At 39.8% G+C, this 15,741-nt stretch overlaps 1 protein-coding gene across 1 annotated transcript in view; it reads right to left on the reverse strand.

The window, feature by feature from the left end:
- DDC (dopa decarboxylase) overlaps positions 1 to 12,170 on the reverse strand; it is a 112,022-nt gene extending 99,852 nt beyond the window's left edge. Inside the window, 1 exon segment of the mRNA XM_054695867.1 lies at positions 12,035 to 12,170. The gene's annotated coding sequence lies outside the window, so the exon portion shown is untranslated.
- Positions 12,171 to 15,741: the final 3,571 nt, after the last annotated feature.

A 15,741-nucleotide genomic window follows, 5' to 3' on the forward strand; every position in this document is an offset into this window, starting at 1 on the left:
AGACAACAAGAATCCCTCTCCCAGCCCTGTGAGATGAGCCTGCCACAGAGAGAGGCAAGCCAGCCAGGGCCCTTGACTTCACTGCACTCAGGGAATGGGTATACTGCGGGAAGGGCAGGGGTCAGCGCACAAGATTGTGGGAAACTTGGCAGTTCTTGGTTCAGGTTCCCAAGGGGTCTGAGCTGATTCACCTGCACTTCGGGGCCTCCTCTTCCAGCATATAATTTGGCTTAGTGTCTGCCCTTGATTAACCCTGACTGAATACATGGAGACAATGCAGACAGGGGATGCTGGTGTGGGAGGGGTGGCTCATAGGCCTCTGGGAGGGGAGCTGACAGAAGAGTGTCCTAGCATTTATAAAGTTTCTAATTGATAAATAAAAAAGAAAAATATGAACATGAAGTTATTCTGAGTCTGGGAAGAACTGGCTGTTGAGGATCAAGCCCCAGGCAACTTCAGGTGCCCAGGCATGCTGAGGTATATCCAGACACATACACAGCAGAAAAGATGAAACCACACCAGCAAGCTATGCCCAGGATGAAAATTCAACCAATCACTGCTTCACAAACTTTCTACCAATCAGAATTGCATAAAGTGAACTATATTTGCCTAAAATGAACCTAGTCCCATCCATTATGCTTATGGAAGAACACTGCCCTTCATTCGACTTGGGTATTCAACCCAAGTGCTTCTTGAGGCTGTATCTTCCACTTCGTAGTCTTAAAGCCCCAGCTTGTAAATGCTTGAGCTGTAGAGCCTCCCTGGTGGCGCAGGTGGTTGGGAGCAGCACTGTGGAGCTGTCTGCAGTGCGGGTTCTATCCTGGCCGGTGGGCGAGATACGCACATGATGTGGCAGACCTCTCCTGTCTCACCCGCTGCTCCCCTCAGCAATGTATTTCAGTCAGTCTGCCTGTTCTGCACCCGCCCTGTATCTGGTGAATCTTCTCACCCTCCCTCACATCTGGCCGGTACCCTGGTTCTTGTGTAAATAAATAAATCTTAAAAATAAATAAATAAATAAATAAATAAATAAATACTTGAACTGTAAAGCTGCTGTGATGCAACTGCTAAAATGTGAGAGTCATAACACTTCTGCTGAAATACATGAAATAGAAACAGGTTGCTATAATTCGATCAGACTTCCTTGTAGAGGCAGGCATATTATAGACATTTTTATATATTATTGCTTAATCTCTCACAACTACCTTAGAAGGTAGATAATGTGATCATTTCCACTTTACAGATAAGGAAACAGATCCAAAGAAGTTAGGAAATATGCCCAGTTAACATGTGCAAGACTTGTAGGGAGAAAATTATAATAAAATTTATGGAGTGATGTTGGAGACCCCTAAGGCCTGCAGTGCTGAGACAAGGAAAACATCAAGGTCATAGCTACAAAAGTGACCAGCCCAGGTCAGAGGACTGGCCCGTGTACAGACCAGGATGTTCTTTCTTGTGTCTGAAGCTATGTCTAGGGGACAGACTAGATTAGAAAAAGAAGCAGAATGACCTGATGGTGCAGAACCTTGGCGGTAAATGTGTGCCCGGACAAGGCCAAATGCTAAGAGAATACTTCATTGTCTAGTAACTAACCTGAGGAGGTGGGGTGGTGGGGCGGGGTGGGGGGGTGCTGCTTGTGTAAATAAAAACGAGTTGCACCAGGCACTAGGGACGCTTGAGCACAAATGAGAGGCCTTGCTACCCTGGATCACGCTTCTCTTAAAATCTATTTTATGTCTGTCATTTCTTTTTTATTTCCTCGGTTCAATTGGATTCCTCTCTCAACCCTGTTCACTGGAGCTGGACTCCAGCAGAGAGACATTAAATAAATAAATGGAAATAAATACCCATGCATGGATAGGGACACTTAGAATACTTCCATTTTCTGCAAACTGATTAACAGATTCAATTCCATTTAATTAAAATCCCATCACAGACATTTGGCTCTAAAATTTAAATGGGAATTTATTTTACTTTAAAGTAAATAGATGTTTCAATTCAGCAAATGATTTCTGCATCAAAAGAGAAAGCGAAATAGTGCAAGGAGTCTTGTTCTACACTTGCCAAGACAGATGAAGCTGTAAGAACAAAGGTAACTACTGCTGAAGTATAGAATTGCTATTGATTTTATGTATTTAATTCTTCTTCTGGCACAATAACTGTGTTCCCTTAGAAGGCCTAAAATTTTGTTAATTCACATGGATTTTAGCATAAGCAGTGATATCATTTGTGAATTGTGAAAATGATTCTTCTAGTTCTTTTGTATTTTGTGTCTTTTTAAAATTTATTTATATATATTTTACATCATTGTTCATTTTTTTTAAAGATTTTATTTATTTATGCATACAAGAAACTGAGATATAGGCCAGAGGTGTGGGGGGTGAGAGGATTCACCAGAGACAGAGTGGGAAACAGAACAGGCAAATGGATGGAAATACACTGCTGAGGGAAGCAGAGGGTGAGTCAGGAGAGATCTGCTGCGCCATGTGGGTTGCTCCCTGGCTGGGGATCGAACTGGTGCTGCAGAGGCTGCCAATAGCTTCATAGGTCTTAACCCCTTGCACCACCAGGGAGGCCTTCACTGTTCATTTTTGCACAATGTTTGCTTTCTCCTCTCAGGTGTAGTCCTCGTAAAATTCCCACCACCAATTCACCCGTGCACCATCACCATAGTCCCTTCTGTGCTTCCCTCCCCTGTTTTGATCCCTCTTCTTCCTCCCCCACCATAGAACATTTCTGATTTATAGTTGCCTGCTAATTTTGGTCTTTTATTTATTTTTTTCCTGATCCCTTATTTGGTTCCCCTATATTCCTCTTATAAGTGGAAACATCCGATATTTTTCTTTTTCCTTCTGGCTTATTTTACTGAGCATAATCTCTTCCATCTTGATCCATTTGCATTGTATTTCTTTTTCTTACCTTATACAAATGTCTAGAACTGTGTTGTCCAATACTACAGTCATAAGCCATGCAGGACTCTGAGTTCTTAAGTGCAGCCAGTGCTACTGAGGATATGAGTGCTTAATTTAATTTGTTAAAATATGAACTGAAAAAATGAAGCAGTGTAAAACATTTCCCCACTACTCAATTTTAGCATAAGATAACATTTCACTAGTTTTATTACATAAAATAGTTTCATTGTGATACATGATTATTTTTAATGTGGGTACTAGAAAATATAGCATGTGAATTTCTATATGTGCTTGGCACTGATTTAGGACCTCCAGGACACTGTTAAAAATAGCAGTAGCCGTAAATCTCCTTATCTTAATGACTTTAAAAAAATATGTCTAACATGTCACTATTAATAAATGAGCTTTATTAGAAATTTTTTATTAGAAGATTTCTTTTATTTCTATATTAAAATAGATGTTTTAAATTCATCAAATTATTTCTACAGCAAAAGAGAAAATCACATGCTATTCCTTTTAAAAATTGTTTCTATGATGAATGACTTTAATTTTCTAATTTTCAAGTATCTTTTTATTGTTAGGATAAATGATGGTTTATTAACATTTTATATGAAATTTTTATATTGATCTCATGCATAAAAAATATCATTTTTTTCTTTCTAAAAATTCTCTCTAGTTTCAATGTCAGATTCTATGGTCTCATAGTCAGATTTGAAAATAATTTCTTTTATCTTAATTCTCTGAAATAGTTCTTATGGTTTTGAAATTTGGAAATGTCCAGTCACTAAAAGAGTGTTTAAAATCATTCATAAAATTTGTTATTGCCCTCCTGGATTTTTTAGGGAATATTTTTAAAGATTTCTTTTTCTTCTTCAACCCAAACTGATGTTATTTCATCAAGATATCAAATTTAACAAGGGTTTTTATTGTTAAATAGAAGAAGACACAAAGAAATGGAAAGACATCCCTCGCTCATGGATTGGAAGAATTAATATTATCAAAATGGCCATCCTACCAAAAGCAGTTTACAGATTCAAAGCTATTCCAACAAAAAACTCAATGACATTCTTCAAAGAAATAAAACACATATTGATGAAATTCATATGGAGCCACAAAAAAACCCTCAAATAGTCAAAGCTCTCCTGACAAAAACAAAGGAGAATGGAGATATCACACTCCCAGACTTCAAACTATACTGCAAAGCCATAATAATGAAAGCAGTATGGTACTAGAACAAAAACAGACACATAGACCAATGAAACCAAATACAAGGCCCAGAAATAAAACCACACATATACGGACATCTAATCTTTGACAAAGGAGCAAAGAATATGCAATGGAACATGGACAGTTTGTTCAATAAATGGTGCTGGGAAAACTGGACCTCCACATGCAAAAAAAGTGAAACTAGACCACTGCCTCTCACCAGGCACAAAAATCAATTCAAAATGGATAAAATAACTGACAATAAGACCTGAAACCATAAAATATATAGAAGAAAACATAGGTAAAACACTACAAGACATACATCTCAGTAACATCTTTAAAGACTCATCCCCCAAAGCAAAGAAAGTGAAGGAAAAGATAAACACCTGGGATTACATCAGACTTAACAGATTTTGTGCGGCAAAAGAGACATTAACCAAAACAAAGACACACCCCCACTGACTGGAAGAAGCTTTTTGCATTCCACACAACTGATAAGAGGTAGATCACAAAGATATACAAGGAACTCACACTCCACAAAAACAAAGTGAACACTGGCTTGTTATCCAGTCCAAACATGGGCCAAAGAATTTAAAAGACACTTCTCCAAGAGGAAATACAAATGGCCAACAGGTATATGAAAAAATGTTCAACATTCCTCATAATCAGGGAAATGAAAATCAAAACCATAATGAGATACCACCTTACACCAGTAAGAATGTCACATATTAAAAATATTAGCAACAGGGATCTTCCTGGAAGTGCAAGTGGTTAAGATGCTGCACTATGAAGCTATCTGCAGCCACTGCAGCTTGAGTTAGATCCCCAGCCTGCCAGGGAGCTATCCACATGGTGTGCTCGCTGCTGTCTCGCTCGCTGCTCCCCCCAGCAGTGTATTTCAGTCAATCCGCCTGTTCTGCTCTCCACTCTGTCTCTGGTGAATCCTCTCACACCCAGCACCTCTGGACTGTACCCCAGTTCTTGTATGAATAAATAAATAAATCTTTTAAAAAATTAGCAACATTCCTACACTGCTGGTAGGAATGCAAACTGGTCTAACCACTATAGAAAGCTGTGTGGAGTTTCCTCAAACTACTAAAAATGGATATGACCCCACAATTCCACTCCTGGGGATCTACTCAAAGGACACAAAAACTTTAATTCAAAAGGATACCTGTACCCCTATGTTTATTGTAGCACTGTTTATAGTAGGAAAGACTTTGAAACAACACAAATGTCCAAAAATAGATAACTGGATCAAAAAAATGTGGTCTATATACACAATGGAATACTATTCAGCAATCAAAAAAGATAAACTAAAGCCATTCACAGCAATAAGGACAGAGCTAGAAGGGATTATGCTCAGTGAAATAAGTTAGAAGGAGAAAGAAAAATATCAGATTGTTTTACTTATAGGAGGAATATAGGGGGACCAAATAAAGGATCAGGGAAAAAATAGTTACAATTAAAAGCACAACAGAACAAAACAAAACAAAACAAAAAAACCAGACAACTATAAATCAGAGACATTCTGCGGGGGCCGGGGGGGGTGAGGCAGAGGGATTGAGATGGGGGCGGAAGGAGCACAAGGGACTATGGTGATGTGTGTGCGTGAATTGGTGGTGGAAATTCTATGGGGACTACACCTGAAAAAATAAAGCAAACACTTTAAAAAAAAAAGGAATGAAAAGTGAACAATGATGTAAAATGTATATAAATAATTAAAAAATGTTTTCAAGGGGAAAAAAGAAATTTAAGAAAGGTTTTTATTTTTTCATGATATTCTCATTACCTTTATACTTTGCTGGATCTATAATTATGTCCCCTTTTTCATGATAATATTACTCATTTATCCTTCCTTTTAATCTATGTTTAATATTTCTAGAACTGTGTCTATTTTATTTATCCTTAAAAATTTTTGGTTTTGGTTGATTCTTCTAAATCTATAGTTACTTTCTTTTCCATTAATTTTCCTCTCTATTATTACCTGCATTCCATTGCCTTTAGGTTCATTATGCTGTTCTTTTCCTAACATCTTTAGTTGAGTGATAGCCTAATTAACTTTCTAGTATAAGCAGTTAAAAGTATATGCTTTCTTCTCTGTGCTGCTTTCAATTTATATCTCAACACATTTTTTCAACTTTTAAAGTGTAGCATTTTTCTTATCTCATTTATTTCTAAGATTATTTAATTTCTGTTTTTTTTCTTTGATGCAAAATTTATGTATTGCTTTACAAAAAAAGTTCTAGACATATATAGATACTTTTGCTTATTTCTTTTAAAAAGTCTAATTTAATGAATTTAGTTTATGTTCAATGAATATGGTGACGTGATAACTATTCTCTGAGTGATTTTGAGACCTGTATTATGACTTGCTACAACCTCAAGTTTCATAAACTTTTCATGTACATTTGAGAAAAATGTGTATTTCATAATTATTGAGTCAAGCATCTCATATATATTAATGATATATATTATATATATATTATATAATAATTATCTATCTATTGCCCATAAACCAAGACTATTACATGCAGTGATGAAATTTTAGAACTCTTTACTAAAATTTTTGTTAGCTTGACCTATCATACAGTTTACTACAACTGTTGAAGAAGTGTTGAAATGTCCCAGTATGGTGGTGAATTGGTTGATTTCTACTCTGTGTAGAGCCAATATTCACTCTATACACCCAAGACCCTTCCATTAAGAGTCTATATGTTTAGAACTGTGTTATCTTCTTGGTGGACTGAACCTTTTTTTATCCCTCTATATGTAATGAATTGCCTCAGAGATTACTGAAATGATCAGTAAAATGTGAATGCAGCTTTTTTCTCAAGGTTTCAGTTTTAAGAAGGACCAATATTTTCCCAGCATCAAAATGTCACAAATCCTCTCTGAGGCCATGCAGGGTGAAACTGCTATGGGGTGCCTCCACTCTACACCTTCATCAATGATTCCAAAGAGGAAGGCTGAACTATGGAATGACTTACATCAGAAATACGATCACCCCTTGTCAACTGGACCCAACTCACTGGATTGCTAAGCTAGCCCACAGTGATCTAAGTTCCTGAAGGTTCCCATAAGGGAATTTCAGAGCTGGGAGCATGGGACCCTAAGCCACTTATGAAGTGACTTATGTAGGAAAGCATGCCAACTCTATCCTTATGCTACCTCAGCAGCCCAGAGTCTGCCTGCCTGCATCCAGCCTTACACTCTTCACTTTCCAGCCATGCCCTAAGCCACCCCTACCATTTCCCACCTCCCACCCCTTCCATTTCTTTGCTGTCAACAACCCTGCTCTTCATGTTCTGTCCCTCCAGACCCTATACCCTGAGCGTCAGATGCCTAGTATTGCATATGCAGCATTAAGTGCTTTAAGAATGCAATGCCAGAATGGCAGGACAGAAAGTGGCAGACTGCAGAAAGAAAATATTAAGTGCTCATTGTCACTAGCTGCGAAGTTTCACTCCAACCTCCTTATCTCTTCCATCTTGGTTTTCTCACTTGAGAAATGGAATGTGATTAGAGGTCAAAAATGTGAATCCTAACATACACTAGATACTCAGAAGTTACTATTTTAGCACAGGTCTGATGTGGGGGTCCTTGTGGCCCCAGCCAGGTAAGACACTGGCAAGCAGCTAAGAAAAGGGCCTCAACTGTGGGGCCGAAGTTTAAAGAGCCTCACACCGTGGGGCTGAAGAAAAAGGGCCTCACATCGTGGGGCTGAAGACTTTTAAAGAGCCTCACACCATGGGGCTGAAGATTCCTTGTGCTTCACATCGTGGGGCTGAAGATTGAACATCCCTTTGTATTTTGTTCTTGGAGCAATAATAAGAAAGAACTTCTCAGTAAATACATTGGACAATAAATTATACGTATAAGAATATTGTAAATACTTGGCATGGAAAATTACTTGCTTAAAAATTAAACACTGAATAATTTGGCCCACTTGACAATGGGAAATAATTATTGTGCAAGGCCATGTCTGATAAGTAACTCAGAGCTGGTCATAATAATATTCCTCATATGGAAGTTCCGTAAAGAAGCCTTGTAATGAATCATAAAGTTGATTACGCTGGGAGTCTCTAGGTAAAAAAAAAGTTCTAATAACTGATTACTGGTTTCTAGCTGCAGGCCATATAGATAGAGGAGTCTCCTGATATTGTAGTCTTGGCGATAGGGCAGTACCAAGGACTGTTAGCTGACCTAGGTAGTTGTTTAGGCTGAAATAATGAGTCAAAATTTTAATTATCTATTAACTTTTTTTTTCATTAACAACGATCAAATCAACAGTTATTAATTAATAACAAAATGTCAGATAGAATGGCCAGAGTAAAAACCTCCATCAAAAAACATGTGCAACGCGCCAAGCTGTTATAGAGCAACCCCGATATTAAACGGGTTCCTGGCTGTGGGTCCTCACCCGCGCGCTTTAAAGGGACTTATGAATACTCTACTACAGACACACACAAAAGGGTTAATAAAAGGTTTATTTACAAGAGAAAAGGAAATAAGGAAAATGTACAACTCAGGGAGAAAATAGGGAAATAAAGTCTTTAATGCGTCCTACCCGATCCGACGACCTGGAAACCCAAAGTCATTCTCAGAGCTGGCCGGACGCTGCGAGCTGGCCGAGAGTAAAAATGGGGGATCCCCAAAGCCCACGTGTATGCCTTTTATATCCACCTGGCTGCTTAACCCCACCCTCAGGTCCCAGCCATCTTCCCTTTGGTGGTGATGGGATTTGGAGTTCCCAGTGTCTTTGGCTTTGACCTGGGGTGGGGGTGGAGTCCACAAAGCCTGTATGGAATTAGCTTTGGGACATCCTTTTCCCCCTAACAATTCCCCCCTTTCACTTTTTGCCACCATTTCCATGGTGATGAAGATCGAATATATGGAGGTTGGGATGCAGTCTCAGATGAACATTTTTTCAGGTTCCAGTGTGAAAGAAAACCAGTCTCTCCAGGTATTTGTCCATTGTGGAAAGCAAAAGTCCTCACTCCAGGAAAAATAGTTCATCAGTTCAAGCCAAAAAAAAAAAAAAAAAAAAAAATCTGGAGGCATTAGCCAAAACAAGACAGCAGATATGTAAAAATCACAGGAAAAAAAAATCTTAAAATGGTTCAACTGATGTAAAACACAAATTTTCTCAACCTTGATCCCAAACTTTTAACAGCATAGCAAAAGTTTGCAAACTAAATCTACTTTTAAACCATTTTTCCTATTTTTGCATAAAATTACAGGGCAGAAAAACGTTCTGTTCTAATCTTCTTCTTTTTTTAATTAATAAATTTTATTTTTATATTCCCCATACAATTGCAATCCCCCCATTCTGACCCCAATCCCTCCCCTCCCACCCCCCACCCCCCAAAACGTGTCTCTGGTTCATAGTTTTTTGTTGATTTTGATTTTCACTTTCTTATAGTTATTCATTTTCCTGGTCCCTTATTTAAGTTTTCTAGATTCCTGCTATGAGTGAGACCATCCGGTATTTTTCTTTTTCTTTTTGGCTTATTTCACTGAGCATGATCCCTTCCAGCGCCATCCATGTTGCTGCAAATTGCATGTGTTTATCTTTTTTGAATGCTGAGTAATATTCCATGGTGTATATGTACCACATCTTCTTGATCCAGTCATCTATTTTTGGGCATTTGGGCTGTTTCCAAAGCTTAGTTATTGTAAATAGTGCTGCTATAAACATAGGGGTGCAGGTGCTCTTTGGAATTGATGTTTCTGTGTCCTTTGGGTAAATACCTAGGAGTGGAATTGCTGGATCCTGTGGAAGCTCTATGTTTAGTAGGTCCAGAAATCTCCACACAGCTCTCCATAGTGGTTGGACCAGTTTGCACTCCCACCAACAGTGCAGAAGAGTTCCTTTTTATTATATTAATTTTTAAGGTCGTTTCTTTTCTCAAAAACACATAGGCCTCAAAATGTGTATGGGAAAGGAATGTACTGATTGTTTTTGTTTTGCTTCTATGCATACCATGATGTAATCCCACCGCTTGCCTTAACGTATAAATAAAGACCCACTGAGACCCTCAGCAGGAGATGATTTTACCAATATAAGAGTGTTTGTGTCTGCCTCACCCCTCTCCCCTTCAGTCCTAAGGTTTGACCTAGACTGTCTCATCCTTTCAGGGACAACTGACCTGACATTTTGCCGAAAACTGGTCTTCGACACTGATGGAGAAGCAATGATGTCTTCTTAAGAATGATGTCTTCCATCTTTACAGACACATCACCCAAAGCAGTGATAGTGAAGGCAAAGATAAACAGCTGGGACTACATCAAATTAAAGAGCTTCTGCACAGCAAAAGAGACAATAACAAAAACAAAGAGAAACCCCACCAACTGGGAGAACATTTTTGCACCCAACACTAATGATAAAGGACTGATCACAAAAATATGCAAAGAGCTGATGAGACTCAACAACAACAAAGAAAATAATCCAGTCAAAAAATGGGCAGAAGAGCTAAAAAGAAACTTCTCTGAAGAGGAAATGCAAATGGCCAACAGGCATATGAAAAAATGTTCAACATCACTTGTCATCAGGGAAATGCAAATCAAAACTACCATGAGATACCATCTTACACCAGTGAGAATGGCACATATTAAAAAAACTAGCAACAACAAATGTTGGCGAGGGTGTGGAGAAAAAGGAACTCTCCTGCACTGTTGGTGGGAGTGCAAACTGGTCCAACCACTATGGAGAGCTGTGTGGAGATTTCTGGACCCACTAAACATAGAGCTTCCATATGATCCAGCAATTCCACTCCTAGGTATTTACCCAAAGGACACAGAAACATCAATTCCAGAGAACACCTGCACCCCTATGTTTATAGCAGCACTATTTACAATAGCTAAGCTTTGGAAACAGCCCAAATGCCCAAAAATAGATGACTGGATCAAGAAGATGGGGTACATATACACCATGGAATATTACTCAGCATTCAAAAAAGATAAACACATGCAATTTGCAGCAACATGGATGGCGCTGGAAGGGATCATGCTCAGCGAAATAAGCCAGAAAGAAAAAGAAAAATACCGGATGGTCTCACTCATAGCAGGAATCTAGAAAACTTAAATAAGGGACCAGGAAAATGAATAACTATAAGAAAGTGAAAATCAAAATCAACAAAAAACTATGAACCAGAGACACTTTTTGGGAGGTTGGGGGTGGGAGGGGAGGGATTGGGGTCAAAATGGGGGGGGTTGCAATTGTATGGGGAATATAAAAATAAAATTTATTAGTCTTCTGGTGGGATTATAACCAGCATGACAAGTTGGCAAGGAAGATTTCTCATTCCTTCCAATCACAAGACATGATAGACTCTTTTTTTTTTTTATTTACATGATAGACTCTTAATTCACCTCTAACCAGACTACATCATATGTCAAAGAAAAAAAAAAAACCCTTCACAGTGTTCAGATTAATATTATAAAGGCAAGGAGAGCACTATCTATTAATCATCTCCCATGTTCTGATATTTTCCACACATTATATTATTTCACCCTTCTGTAACCTAACAAGGTCAGTGTTACTGAAATCTCCATTTAACAGACGAAGAAACTGAAGCCCAGGCTAATGAAGTGTTCCAGGTGCACTGGTAGTAAGTGGTAGAGAGAAGCCAAGTTCATGTCCATCCTGCCTTTGCTATTAAGCTGCGGTCATAAAATCATCCTCAGCACACAGGGAGGTGACCGTGGGCATGTGAATACTCAGTGTCAGACCCCAGCACTGAACCTGCTAGTTGCAGCAGAAGAGAAAGCATTGAGCAAAGAATAAGTAATCTCCATTCCCAAAGTGAGCTAACCTTTGTGCAGACCTTCAGTATGTGAGGCCAGAGTGTCAAGGTACAAGTATTGCCATTCCAACAACAATAATATGATTAAATATAAAACTGGAGACTTACTTGCTGGAAATTCTAATTCCTCACAGGTCTGCTCTCCTTCAGGAGTCTCTCCAGCTCTGGGATTGAGGGAATTGTGGCTCAGTGGCTGGAACCTTAATACTCAGGCAGCTCTCTCTGACTGCCACTTCAGATTCACATGCTCCCTGATCCCTGCATTTTCATGATTGTATGCAGGTTAAACATTAATTTCTGATGGTGATAAAGATTAAGTAAATCTTGAGAAGCCTGTCGGAGCAACTCATGTCTGTAGTTCCCAGAAATCTCTTTCTGGGAATCTACTTATTTTATCACACACCTTGGCAACTTCACTTCTCTATTACCCAGTCACCAGAATTCCAAATTTCCCCAATCAGCCATCACTTTCAACAAATTTCAGCCCTGCTTCCCAAACAGCCTGCACTTTCTGTTCTGTTAACATGATTTTCAAACTGTTGAAATGATAGTTAAGATTCATGGAACAATACTGTGGATAGGTTTTTCACAACTTTCTAGAAAAACCAAAGTGAATATGAGTTTAAAGCATGATTTAAAACATGGTTCTGAGAATGGGTGCAGGAAGTCTGCAGGAGGCTGGAAGCTGGTCCTTCTGGTATCTGCAATTGCTCCTAGCATGGAACTCAGAAGGTGGCATGAACTTGGAAGAGCAGAGTGGCATGTGGATGAGTTCTAGGTAGCTCCACAAAGGACTGGGCACTAGACAGGGAGGACAGAATGTTTGTGACCAAGATGCATTTTTCTGGCTGGATGCAAGGAAGAATTCCCTCATGTCCTGCCCTGGGAATAAGAGTGGCAAACCAGGAATACAGGAGATGAAAGCAGGATGACATTGAGAAATCCCTAAGTAAACCTTTCTAAGAATCTTTGGAGGAGAGAGGGAAGAGAGGAAGCACTGGCCAGTTGTCCCTACAGTGACATATACTAAAGTGCCCCATGTATCGTCTCACTTCATGGAGTCTTACAGGTGAGACTAAAGTAGTCATTGTCCCTAGCAAGGAGATAGCCATGTTATGGCAGCCTACTGGTAATAGCATCTGTGCAGGCCCTCAGAATAGGGAGAACATGGTGTATTCCAGGCCCCAAAGAAGGCCAACCATCAAGGACCATGCAAATTAGAGGGGTCTTTCTGGCGATCTTACGTAATTCGCATTCCAGGCCAGTATTGCAGTACTTAAACTTTATAGAGCATTTGGATATTGGGAAGGGCAAGAGTTCCCTTATAACTTTTCTTTAAAAAATCCCTGCTACTTGGGCCTCCCTGGTGGCGCAGGTGGTTGAATGCTGCACTGTGAAGCTGTCTGCAGCCTCTGCAGCGCGGGTTTGATCCCGGCCAGCCGGCGAGATTCCCACATGGCACAGCAGACCTCTCCTGTCTCACCCACTGCTCCCCTCAGCAGTGTATTTCTTCAGTCTGCCTGTTCTGTTCCCCACTCTGTCTCTGGTGAATCTCCTCACCCTCCTGTGCATCTGGCCTGTACCCCAGTTCTCTTATAAATAAATAAATAAATCTTTAAAAAAATCCCTGCTACTTTCACATGTTTTATTGAAGAATAACTTTATTTTTTAAATTATATAGGAGCTGGTGAGAATATTGATTCTGTGCCTTTTTGTGGAGCAGAAAGTTTTTTCCATTTCAGTAAAGTCCAGTTTATGAGCTTTTTCTCACTTGGAGCTACCTTTGTTGTTGCAGCTTAGTCATTATCAAACACTATATTCATCGGAATTTCTCCTATGGTACCTTTGAGAAGTTTCAGTTTTCACATTTAGGTATTGACCCTTTGAGTTAATTTTTATGAAGGGTGGAAGGTCTATGATTAGATTCATGTTTTATCAAGGGGATGTCTAGTTGTTCCAGCACTATTTGCTGAAAAGGCTATCTTTTTTTCCTTTGTGCAGGCTTCACACCTTTATCAAAGATCAACTGATTATATTTGTGTGGGTTTATTTTTGGACTTTCTGTTGCATTGATCTATTCATTCATTCTTTCGCCAGTACTACAATGTCCTGGTGGAGTCAGACCTCCATCTTCATTTTCTAGTTCAGGGTTTTTGTTGGGCATGAAATAAGTTTTGGAGGTCTCATGACCTAGAAGAACTAGCATTTTGGCCAAAGGTGTGGGGGGGTGAGAGAATTCACCAGAGACAGAATGGGAAGCAGATCAGGCAGATTGACTGAGGGGAGCAGTGGGCGAGACAGGAGAGGTCTGCTGTGCCATGTGGGTTTGCTCCCTGGCTGGGAATCAGGCTCAGGCCATAGCAGTGATAGCACTGAGACTTAACCACTAGGCCACCAGGGAGGCCCTCTTGACCATTTTGAAAAATGAAATAGAACAGAGCAGAGTGAAAAGAACAGAGAGGCATTGTACCTAATAAATATTGGGTTTTTTTGAAACTTTTGTTTTTAGTTCTGTTTGTGTATATGTATACCAAGTCATAATATAACATAGGCTTCAAAAGCCACCAAGGACACACTTTCTAGAGAAATAAAATAGATCAAGATTTGTAAAATCTAAATGTGGGGAATAAAAAATGACTGCCAAGAGCCAGAGAAGGCAAGGCAATCGACTACCCTTACATTTAATTTTTTCAATTAAAAAATGATATTCATGTGTTCCTTAGTTATTTGCAGTTTTTCTTCTGTGAACTTCTTGCTTCCATTTCCTGTACTATTTCTAACCACAGAGTGACCGGACTTAGCCAGGGGCTGGGTGAGGGGACTGTCTGGGGTGCTTTGGGTCCTGAAGGCAGTGCAGGGCTCCAATGTGGGAGCTACTGGCCCAGGCTTTCTTCAGTCAGCTTTGATACCCAACTAAAGACAAAGTGATCAGCTCATCTACTTTTATTTATTTAGTAACTTTGATTTTTTTTAAGATTTATTTATTTATTTTCATATAAGAACTGGGGTACAGGCCAGATGTGCAGGAGGGTGAGAAGATTCACCAGAGACGGTGCAGGGAACAGAACAGGCAGACTGACAAAATACACTTCTGAGGGGAGTAGCGGGCGAAACAGGAGAGGTCTGCTTTGCCATGTGGGATTCTCACTGGCTGGCCGCGATAGAACCTACGCTGCAGAGGCTGCAGACAGCTTCACCGTGTGGCACTCAACCACCTGCGCCACTAGGGAGGCCCTCATCTACTTTTAAACTAATTATAATTAAGCTAATGTGTTTCAGTGCAATTGCACATGTTATTATCTTGTTTGCACCTCCCCTGGGGAGATAGAATTGGTGTTAGTGGTCCCGTTTTGCAAATGAGAGTTTGTGGGATAGCAGTAGAAGAGGGTCTCATGCAGGGGTATTCATATTGGCAAGAGGGAGAGTTGGAAGCACATAGATTTTGTGGGAAGATCTGTCTTTGCCTAGATACCAGGTCATAGGTGAAGTATAATGTAGTGAAGGCCTCTCTGTAAGAAGCTCAGTGCAGATCCCAGCTGCAAAGAAAAGTGTATGGAGAAGAATTGGAAAGGACCCCAGGCAGAGAATCAGGGGAATGGCATTCAAGGCTGGCTGTACGTAACATTCTGTGTTCCCCTGAACAAGCGTAATTGAGAGATTCTCTTCCTTCAGGGAGTGGTGAGCTGGCTTGTGTGCCAGGGACAGGGGAGGGACAGTGACATAGCAGGGATTGCACTGTTTCCATCTCTAGACCATTTCTATCACCACATGGAGGGACTACATTGAGCCTGCCAGCAGGCTACAAGAGGATGGAG

Source organism: Talpa occidentalis, unplaced genomic scaffold (assembly GCF_014898055.3).
Source record: "Talpa occidentalis isolate TD23 unplaced genomic scaffold, MPIMG_talOcc4v2.1 talOcc4.10, whole genome shotgun sequence".
Lineage (NCBI taxonomy): Eukaryota > Metazoa > Chordata > Mammalia > Eulipotyphla > Talpidae > Talpa > Talpa occidentalis.